The 11,312-nt window shown below is 38.3% G+C and overlaps 1 long non-coding RNA gene across 1 annotated transcript; it reads left to right on the top strand.

Annotated features, from left to right (window-relative positions):
* Positions 1-280: 280 nt before the first annotated feature.
* Positions 281-1,621, top strand: LOC108167199 (uncharacterized). The gene is made up of 3 exons (XR_001777559.1): positions 281-861; positions 940-1,051; positions 1,137-1,621. It is a non-coding gene; the product is annotated as an uncharacterized LOC108167199 (long non-coding RNA).
* The last annotated feature ends 9,691 nt before the right edge of the window (positions 1,622-11,312 follow it).

The following is an 11,312-nucleotide window of genomic DNA, read 5'->3' as shown; positions in this document are numbered from 1 at the left end:
CAGTTGGCAACAATATGGTCTATATAGCCAGAACACAACACAATGTTACATTTCTGAGAACTGATGAACAAGTATCTGGACAGAGTGAACAGCCAGAGAGAAGAAGAGGAGTGAGGCTGAGGAGGAAATAGTTGGGAGGAAAGCAGAAGAAGAGTCAGAAGAGGCCGAGGACATCTGCCAGTTTCCATCAGTCCAACATCAGGATATGGTTTGCGACCCACAACATGATGCTGATGGAGGTTCTCCCACCCTACTGTTCATTCCTTAACCCACTGAGGAACCTTTGTCAGCATGACGATGGAAATGAAAATGTAATGTAATTTCTACAGCACTGTACAGTTTTCCATGAGGAGATTGTTCTATGGTTCCTTTTCTACTTTTTTTGTTCTCTGCATTTCTGTCTTTTTCTTTCTGAATCACCRTGGCATGGTCCATCAATAAATTACAGCAAAAGCATAAATGTGAATTTTGTAGTCTCTTCCCATGACTAATCAATTTGACCATCTTATCTGTACATAGAGAAACTATAACTTATTATTTTGAGTCACTGGTATGTTAACTGACAGAATTTTGAGAGCTGAACTAAGRATTTGTCAAGCAAACAAATGCTATTGTTGCTGTTTCTATAAATTGTTTTGAGAAATGTGCTTACTGTTTTGGAAATGCCAACAATGACTTGAGAAATGCACCAAAGTGACTGAGAAAAACTAACATAGCATAAATTGTCTCAGGTGTATCTATTTGTTTGCCTGTATGAAAAGTGTACACATTTACAGCTTTGTTTCTGYTAGCTTGCAGGAATTGTAACTTACTTAAATGTTTGAAGACAACTTATTGGCCTTCATGAGACTCAGATAAATGGTGAGTATCTATTTCATAAATTGCCTRAAACAGTTATATTTGTKTTTATTTATGTTTTTTRTTTGTGTATTTTGTCAGGTTGCAGAGGATCACACCTGTMKTCAACAAACAAAGGTTTAGGAACTACTGAATTTTCAGTCAGAAATGATCACACCGCCTGGTTGAAGTCTCCATATGCAAGYCAACAAAGGTGAAACAAACATTTAAGCAAATGGTGCATTTATATGATGTTCATGTAGTGCATCTTTCTAACTTTTGCTTTGTTTGTTTTCCAGCAGAGAGGAAACACCCGATTGACAACATGTGAGTCTCAATTTCAACCTGTGACTGGGAAGACTACAACCATCCTGAGCAAAATCTGAACTCGGTGTCTTGTTACTCTCAACCCAGAACAAGAATCCTTTTATCACCRGTTTTTCTTCTACAATAGGTTATCTCTTATGTGGACACATGCTGGGTTTTTTTTGTTTGTTTTGTTTTCCAGATCTCAGTAATACCATGAGGAAACTGGACAGAAGATAGAATTGTTGTTGTTTTTTTTACTAAATTTTTTAAATAGAAATTGTTTCTTTAAGTGGATTACTCGTAATCTGTATTTTTGTTTAATTTGAATTTATTTTCTTTATAACKTTCTGTATAGAAATGCTGACAAGTTACACTTCCTTGTGTGTTGTACTATAATTTTTATGGTAAAATTCTGGTAAGAACAGTGACCAGTAATTTACCATAAGGTTTTTGGGGGTTTTTTTACAATAAAATGTCAATATATCAATATATATATGGCAGTCTGGCCATGTTTTTCACTTATGTAGATACTATGCCTCAGGCTGTATGACCGTATTTACTATGGCAAAACCACATTTTAATTTTTTATTTAACATATTTTAGGAAATACGGTATTTTACCGTATTTCAGAAATACGGTAAAATACTGGCAGTTTTGGTTGCCAGAATTTTACCGTATTCTTAAAAAACGGTAAAATACTGCATTGTAAAAATACTGCATTTCCAAAATACGGTAAAATACATGGGAGTTCGCCCAACCAGTCTACATGTGTTTTGTGGACTTGGAGAAGGCGTTTGACCGTGTCCCTCGGGAGGCCTTGTGGGGGGTACTCGGGGAGTGTGGGGTACCGGGCCCTTTGATACGGTGCTGTCAGGTCCCTGTATGACCGGTGTCAGAGTCTGGTCTGCATTGCCGGCAGTAAGTYGGGCTCGTTTCCGGTGAGAGTTGGACTCCGCCAAGGCTGCCCTTTGTCACCGATTCTGTTCATTACTTTTATGGACAGAATTTCTAGGCGCAGCCGAGGTGTTGAGGGGATCCGATTTGGTGGCCTTAGGATCGCATTTCTGCTGAAAGCTGCTGTTCCGTATTTTGATACCAGGTTATAAATTTAAATATGGGCCAAATGAGATAGCGGTGCACCTCTTATAAATAAATAGCCTAGTAAATAAACGGTATGCTGTGAGGTGCAGATGGTTTAGATTGCAGGCATTGCAGGCATGGCCATAAAAATCTGCAGCAACAGAGATGAGGAGGCTGATTATTGCCTCTGCACAGCGAGAAAGTAGGGCAACCAGACAACCAGAGGGGGGGAGGGGGTTTGAGGCAGGGCTCTGCGCTGGATGATGAAAACAAGCAGGAGGGAAGGAGGCTCGTCTTTGCTTGACTTCTCTCTGTAAACTTACTGAAACAACAGGGCAGTAAATTATGAATGGAATCGAGAGGGAAGATCTAGTCGGAACACACTGGAACTTGAGTGTCTCCTCCTCCTTAGTAAGACCAGATGGAAAAGCTGCACAATCTGTTTCCTATTTATTCCCCAACAGCTGCAAATTTTATCACTGTGCAGTAATGCCTACCCATAGGGCACGAAAACAAAACAAAGAGCTTCAGAAAGTCTGAAGAATGCCTGATGGAGATGGCTCTGGAAGATATAAACAAGCTCTGGCTGCTTGGACGGAAAACATGGAAAAAATAAGCAGTGATTTAAAACTTTTACACAGTGCAAAAGGTGAAATAATCTTTTAATCAATTTTTCTCCCTGATGAAAAAAACTGCAAACAAACCCTGTAGCCTTTGCCATTCCTGCATGTGGAGAAGAAAATGACAAATCCCTCAGGCATGTGTCTGATGAGTGGCAGCAGACACAACCAACCATTGACCTCTAACAGCTTTTTCCATATTTTGTCACATTACAGTCCTCACAACAACAAACTTTGATACATTGCAATGGGATTTTATGACTTAAATCAACAGTAGAAAAAAAAAGATGACGCAAAGGTCCTTGTTTTAACCTAGATCCAGGATGATGTGTATAGTGGAAAATATCTGCAAGGTGAAACATGGTGCTGCCTGTGTTGTCAGAATAATTGATCAACATAAAACCAATCTTACTAAATCTACTAGTCACAACAGGCTCTTCACTGACTCTACCAAAGAAAATATGAAGCAAAGTTAGCAAAAATACAGAAATTAAGCTAATGAAATCAGATCAACTCCATTTTATCTCTCTGCAAAAATGTATTAACCCCTTAAATGATTTTAAGTCAGACTTCATAAAATTCTAGTTAAACATATGGAAGGAAATCTGGACCGTGATCAGCTATATTAATCCTCCTAGGATTTTGCAATTGTTTTGGGGAATTGTTGATATCAAAATTACTATTTTGTGGTGCTGCTTTAGAAATATTTGCAAAGAATTTTGCAATATTTAGTACTTTATTGAAAAGTGTGCAAAATTATTTTCCCTCTCTCATGTAGAGCAGAGGGATGCTGCTTGGGTCCTCTGAGCTCATGTAGGATGGTTAAGTGATCAAACACAGAAAGTAGAGGCAGCAGTGTCATAGAAATACAGCATACTGACACCTGCAGGTGGGAATTAGCATCACTTAGACCCTGTCAATCTTCAAAAGGCACTTTTAATCTGGCAAATGAGCCTCATCGGAACGCGAGTGTTCACTTCTTCTACAAGGCTAATCAACAGGCAGCCTGTTGATTAGCTTTAGCGCTGCTGCCACCTAGTGACTGGAGGCTTCTACCATACCATTCAAACAATAAAAGTCATAACTTTAAAGGATCCACTACTAGTTGAACATGTTGGCCTAAATATGATGAAATTTTCCTATTACCTAAAAAAGGAAGGCAAACTTTTCTCGAGTACTTTATCATATTGAGTTTGACTAGAGTAATTTTAGATAATGCCACACACTCTGTCACTATCGGCTGTGATAAAAAAACAACAAAAAAACAAAAAGAAAACGATGTTGCCTAACTGGACACAGAGCTATAGAAGTACTTCCCGGATCATGCAGTCCGACCAGAAGTACGTGTCATTTATTGTTTCATTTACAAAGCTGAAGGCAACAGAAAAACACCAGCTCCTACAGGCAACTCTTCCTTTGTTTGGTCCTCCTCACCTTTATCACCTCTTCTTATTTCTACGTTCCGATCAATTTCAATGCTCTCTGGTTCAAATTTAAAAAGCTTAATAACATTACTCATCACTGTGCTGGCTGGAGGAGCCAGGCGTTTGGACCGTTATGCGGCATTTACCCAGAATGCATTGTAGAATGAACAACATGGTGACATTCCTGTGAAAATATTTTATTAAAAATTATAAAATCTAAATAACCTACAGTATTATTACCTTATTGTTTTTAGATTTAAGATAAATATTTTCCAAATAAGGGAAATAACTAATAAAAATCTTTTAAGTCCTGCCTCTCCTCTCTCACTATTTGAGAAGTATTGATCTAACCTAATAAAATTGTTTTTCGTAAGTTAGCAAAGCACAAAAATAGTTCAAAAGAAAGTGACATAAAGTATTTGCTTAATTACATACATGGTTACTGCGTTATGTCAGGACTCGCTCTTCACTCTCTCACACTGGCTCAGCCCAGAATGTCACATTACAAGCCTTACTGTCACTTTTTCTTTGCCGCTGTTTGCTGAGTCAGCTAATGGCAGGTTTACTTTGACGTGTCATGCTGTGAAAATGACAGACTGCTTTTAGCTGACACAAATCAGAGCTTACAAAGGCTCGGGGATTGTTGTTAGAAACACGAAATCTGCTGTTTTTCACGCACCCTGCCCACATGCTGCTGTTTTGTGACTTCAGCTGAATTCCTGACCCTTCCTCTGCTTTTTTAATGGCGCCTTTAGTTTATTTTGTGGGTCTCGTGTGGGCACTTCATTTTTGTCTGACTGCATACATTCACCTCTGACGTGCATCCATATTTTTGTCTGCCTCATTTCGAAGCTTCCAGTCAAAGAAACCTTTACTAGAATTATGCTGAGGATGCAACTGGCATGACTCTACTCCTGTTTGGGGGCAGTCACCCCCAAACAGGAGTAGTGGCTAAAACAGATCCCAGGAACAACATCAGACATCTCAGTCCAGAAATGTGCAGTACTAGGCACAGCCAAGATACTGGAGGAACCCTCAAGTTCCCAGGCCTCTGGTAGAGGACCCGAGCTCAGAGGATGAAAGAGACCACCCGCGGAGGGTGAGAAGGACATTTTATACATATATTTATGTGTGTATATATATGTTTGGGAAGCTGAAGTAGATGAGAGCAATGCTATTTGGCACACACTTAGCTGGTGTTGCAAAGCAGCCAATCCAGAGGTGACATTAATCTTCTTTGATGCTGATTGGCTGAATCTCCAACAGAAGAGCGTGTTATTGGAGACCATTCATGTTAGCTTTTGTGGCAGTGCTAAGATAATGAAATAGGCAGTTACAAGCAGTCTTAAAGTTTTTGTGGGTGGTTTTAGTCTATAATCCTGGGGGTAAACAGTACTCTATCTTAAAATCTAAGCTCTTGATGGGTATGAGCTAAAAAACCTCCTGATTTGGCTTTGATTGTGTGACAGACTGAAGGAGGCAACAAAGACCTGAGATAAATTGCTTTTGCTAGAGTTTAAAAAATCCTGAATGTAAACGATGCAAGGAAAGACTGGAAGGATGACAAGAGCAAGAAAGACAAGGCTACTGATTTCTTTTCCTATCTGAGAAAAGAAAGCAAACAGGAAGCAGAGCAGCGATAAAACCTGACCTCAGAATTATSGGAGTACACCCCAACTGTGTCTGTAAGCAGAGTTGGACTTGTGGGTTTCTGTGAGGAGTTTTGTGCACTCCTGACAAAATCTCTATCCAGATGGGCAGATGTCAACCAGACAGCATTCAGCTCCTCAGGTTAGCATGGAAAAGCTTCAACGATTGTTGAACACAAACAATGCACTGGGTCTGTTTATTCCTCTATGATCAGCAGACACACTGACTGGGTCACAGTGAGTCTGCTATGGTGTGAGGTCACAACCACACAGGGTCGACACTTCTCCTTGTTGAGTGGCGACTGAATGTGTCTGCACAGAGCCTGGCATGATGACGGCCATGCCTGTCCTCTGCTTGCTGCTTTTCAGCACTCAGACAGAACAGGCTGCTCCTCGTGTTTTCAAACAGTGGAAATCAAGCTTCAGCAGTCTGGAAGATTTTTACTCCTGGTGAAATAGAAGAAATTTTTAAGTTGCCCCAATTGTCAATTTTATGGTTCCATGATGATCTACTAGTTTGGAGCGAATCAACCAGGCTACATAAAGCATCAATTCATCTCATATTGATGCTACATTTGGCCGTAATAAAGTAGTAGTAGTAGGTAGTAGAGTTTGCAACCTAGGATGGACCACACATCTCAGAAAAATGGAGAGAGATTTTCAGCAATGTGTTGCTATTAGACAAGTTGTAATTGTTCTGTCAAGTTGATTTGAAGTCTTTCTGCATGGAGTTCACATGTTCTCACTGGGCATTTGTAGTTTTTGTCTGGGTTCTCCTAAAAACATGACTGTTAGGTCAGCTGAGTACTCTAAGAGTATCTCTATCTGTCATCCAACAGCTGATAGAGATACGACCCAAGCTAAAGACAATGAATGGATGAATGACTAAAGGCCCAACTCCAGTCCTCTACAGCTACTATTCCACATTTGCTCCACATGAAAATGTTCATAGATCACAGCAGGTTGACTGTAAACAATGCTCTTAATTAGGGGAGGCAAGTTTAGGCGAGCAGATCTTTGTTGCTATCTGCCTTTGTCATCTCAGTTCAGTGGTATTGCCATGTCTGGTGGCAGGTTGCAGTCTGTCAGTCAACATAAACAAATCATTTTCAGTGAAGTGCTGTGGAAGTGCAGTGATGGCATACACTCTTAGAAATGGCTGTAAATTTATGGCGGAATTCCAGCAGTAACATACTGTTATTCCAAAATACAGTAGGATTAGGCCTGTCGCGATAAACGATAAATCAATTAATCGGACGATAAATTAAACATATCGACCTAATTTTAATTACCGGCTTTATCGTCTCTTCCGGCCTTTTTCCTTTCTCTTGATGACACTGAATGAAAAGAGGCTCAGCTCCGGTGCTCTCCACTGTCCCTCCCTTCCTCATTTCCTTAATCTAGCAGCGCACATTACAAGAGTTGTCGGCCCATTTTCAAACCCTGAGAGACACATTAGCCGACAGAAATCCTAGGTACAATGGTTCGATCAGGTTCGTCGTGCCGTGTGGTGTCCAGCCACATGGGCACAAAATAATGGCTACAAGTCCAGTTAACTAATTTTAAAATCAGGCAATAATCAATGCTTTACTACAATCTACCTGTGATGCATGTGGCTAGAGTCAGCATAAAGTCCTGACTGAATGAAAATCATTATAACCTATCAAATGAGGTAGCAATTTGGCTCCAACTCCTCCCCTTGTCATTTCTAYATTCTTTGCACGAAATGTTGAATAAACATTAATGATAGCACAAATTATCTCCGATGTTCGCTGGACTTCGGGTTGCGCCGTTTTAGCTGTTTGGGATTCTCCTCCGTAATTTCCCCTCAGAAAGATTTCCCCTCCGCGCTTTCTGATTGGCTACCTGTCACATGCAACGGGCAGCGTTAAGCTCCCAGAGGGGGAAAACCCCTGATTTAGATCGGAGCGGCCACGACGATCTACTGTAACACACCACACACTGCAGGATGATCGATTAGATCGGCCAACGATCTAATATTGTCATAAGGGGAAAATAGAGGCAAAAAATGGTGTAGTATGAACTATTGCATTAGGTAGTGAGATGTGCCCGTTTTCTCTATTTAAATCTAATGATTACTGAAGGGCAATATAGTATACAGACTTCATAATCTGCACTCTTTTGGTTGAATGCAGTATTTATTTCCACTTTGGCTTTATGTTTTAGTTTTTATTCAAGTACGTTTTTTGTTAATGGAGATTGAGAATCCATTTTATTTTTGTTTTTGGTTGTTTTGTTTATTTAGTTTATCAGTTCCAGTGTTATGTGTTCTTTTGAAAATAAAGTGTATCTATCAGGAAATCGCATGTATTATTAGTAATTTCCATTAAATCAGTGTCAAAAGGTCTTGAAACAATATTATCGTTTATCGCAATAATTTTTTAGACAATTAATCGTCCAGCAAAATYTGTTATCGTGACAGGCCTAGGTAGGATATTGTCAATTTGATGTCTTCTTCTCTTGTCACAATCAAGACTGACGACTGTCAGTAAACTACCGCAAAATAATTATACAATACAGTTTTTTCCTAGGCACGACATTTTACTTGTATTTGCATCTTAGAGAACCAGCAATTTAAAGACAAAATTAAACTGAAAGATAAAAATACTTTCCATAATAAATCTTTTATGGAATTACTCAAAATCTACAGAGCATAATCAAAAGTGTTAGATTACCAGTGTTGATGTTGTATGTTAAAAATACAATGTTAATAGACCCTTTTCACAGTGACGTCAGACAATGGCCGCCATAACTCGAAACTTTACTTCCAGTGTGATTTTGCCTCGGGAAACCTGACTGAAAAATTCACGGATACTCATTATCTTAAGGATATAATAAAAGGTGAGGTTAATAATAACAGCATTAAAGTGTTAGATAACCATCATTACTCATTGTCAAGCCACCATTCTCTAACTGTGTATAAAATGAAAACAGCCTCCGATCGGACAGTAAACCAGCTAGCAGCAGCTTTAGCCACAGTTAGGAAAATATATACCAAACTGGCGTCTGTAGGTACCAGCATTTTTTTTATCGTTCTTTCAGAAAAACGGTAGATTACCATTCTTTTAAAAAACGGTAAGCTACTGGCAGCTACAGACGCCAGTATTTTACCGTTCTTTCGAAAAAACGGTTAACTATTGGCAGCTATAGACGCCAGAAGTTTACCATTTTTTCACAGTATGTATTCCGTACTTGCATTGACGTAATCTGCTGTCAGGATTAATTACGGTACAGCTACTGTGCATTTACAGTAAACGTCTGGCGTCTATAGCTGCCAGTATGTTACTGTAAATTTACAGAATTATTTCTTAGAGTGTAGTTACTTTGAAAAAGTAACTTTAATCAGAAAACTGACTACTCCTTGAAAAAGTAACTTAGATTACTGACTATTTGATTTAGAAAGTAACTAAGTTACATTAAAAGTAACTTTTTTTAGTTACTTTCAGCAGCTGCTGACAACAGCGCTCTACCACATGTGAATATTACATTGATCTTTGCCAATACTTAATTGCAAGGTATTGTATAATGGTAACATCAACTATGTATTTCCACTTATAAGGTTGAACTGAAGGGGAGATTGTGTAATTGTTACAACAGTACAAGAAAAGTTTGTAATTTGTGTGTTCCACTATTGTCTAGAAAACTTTAAGAAGGATTTTAAAGGCCCCAGCCCCCAGGTTCTGCGTTACGGCCCTGTGTTTGTTGTCAGAGCACAGCGCACAGAGCTCATGCTGCAGTTCCACAACTCGGATATCCTTCTGAGTTGTGACACTTATCTTAATATTAATAATTATAATGGCCTTTAGTTGCACAACTTTACAGACCAGTTCATTCGTGGCTGTTTTCACATTTATTGCGCTGTTCATATTAGTCTTGATGTTTGCAGTTTTCTGGAGTGCAACGCAAAGCTCAACGACATTCATTGCAAATATATTAACATTAACACAGACACAGCAGGACAAATCATCCGGGAAATGATGGACAGGGAGAGTCTGACGTAAACGACCTGGATGACCGACAAATTCTGGGATTTATTATGAGTCTCTGCTTATTTCCAAGCCCAAATGACGTAATCTTCACGTTCAAAAACAAGCCCCAAAAAGCGGAACCCGCAACTCATTACATTTGCAAGCAACTATAGAAACAATAATCGGACTTGGCAACAGAACCTCAAAATAGTTCCTGTTTTTCTAGCAACGAAATGCGCATTGCTCTCCTCCCTCCATTGTTTACATTTCTGTCGCTGCTGACACTGTCACGGCGGTTGCTCCCCAAGACGCGCAGAGTACCGTATTTTCCGCACTATAAGCCCAGGTGGAAAAAAAAGTATACTTTAGTACACTAAATTTTAACATACTTTAGTATACTTTTATCGATGTACTTAAACTGTACTATTTTGGAACAACTAATTTTGTGCTTAGTATACTTTAGTAGTATTTAAATAGTATTAAATTACAACTAATAGTATATTTCACTTATAAGTTCAACATTATAAGTGGAAATCCGTACTTTTTTTGAACAACTTCAAGTGTACTTAGAGTGTACTTAAAGTATACTTTTTAAATAAAATATTTCAGAGCTTTATTATATTTTGATATAATTATTATATTTTGAGTAATAATTCTGTCTCAGAATTATATTAAAAATATATATTTCATTTACTTCAAATATATTTTAAATATACTATTAATATATTAGTAATGTATTTAAGTTGCACTTAATTTTTATTTTTGATTTCCAGCTATTGATAATAAACTACAATTTTAATTACTCGTGAAAGTCTTTATTCCTACTTACCTATTTTGAACATGACATGCATAACTACACCACAGTACTTACATTATTTTAGGCTAAAATTACATGGAAAGATTAATTACACAAGATGCCCAAGGTAATTCAAATATTTAGTTTTAGTACCGACATTTTAAAATTGTCCAATTTTACTCACAACTTTATGAACTTTACATAAATTATCAGTTTACACATCAAAAGTGAACACATGAACATGAAAATTTAAGTGTGACAATAAAACATGAAAGTGAGGATCAACAACAGAACATTCCCGTTCACTGCACCTAACAGGAACCTACAAAAAAGAACAATAGAGCAATTAAACAGAGAAACCAGTTTTAAGATGTTGTGGACTTGCCATGTATGTGACATCATAAGAACTGATGATTGGGACCGGATGCCTGGGGTGGAAAAACATTTCTGGGTCTTCTTTGCCTGTTTATGTTAGAAGTAGAAAAAATAGTCAGCAATGTCATAGAATCCGTTGATGTTGGCATTAACTATGAAGCTGTTGGACTAAGGAGACAAACTACCTTAAAATCTTTCCATCCATGATCTGAACACACTGATCCTTGCAGGGT

Source organism: Poecilia reticulata, linkage group LG2 (assembly GCF_000633615.1).
Source record: "Poecilia reticulata strain Guanapo linkage group LG2, Guppy_female_1.0+MT, whole genome shotgun sequence".
In the NCBI taxonomy this organism is placed as follows: Eukaryota; Metazoa; Chordata; class Actinopteri; order Cyprinodontiformes; family Poeciliidae; genus Poecilia; species Poecilia reticulata.
The sequence above is the reverse complement of the archived record's forward strand: the minus strand, read 5'-3'. Positions and strand labels throughout refer to the sequence as shown.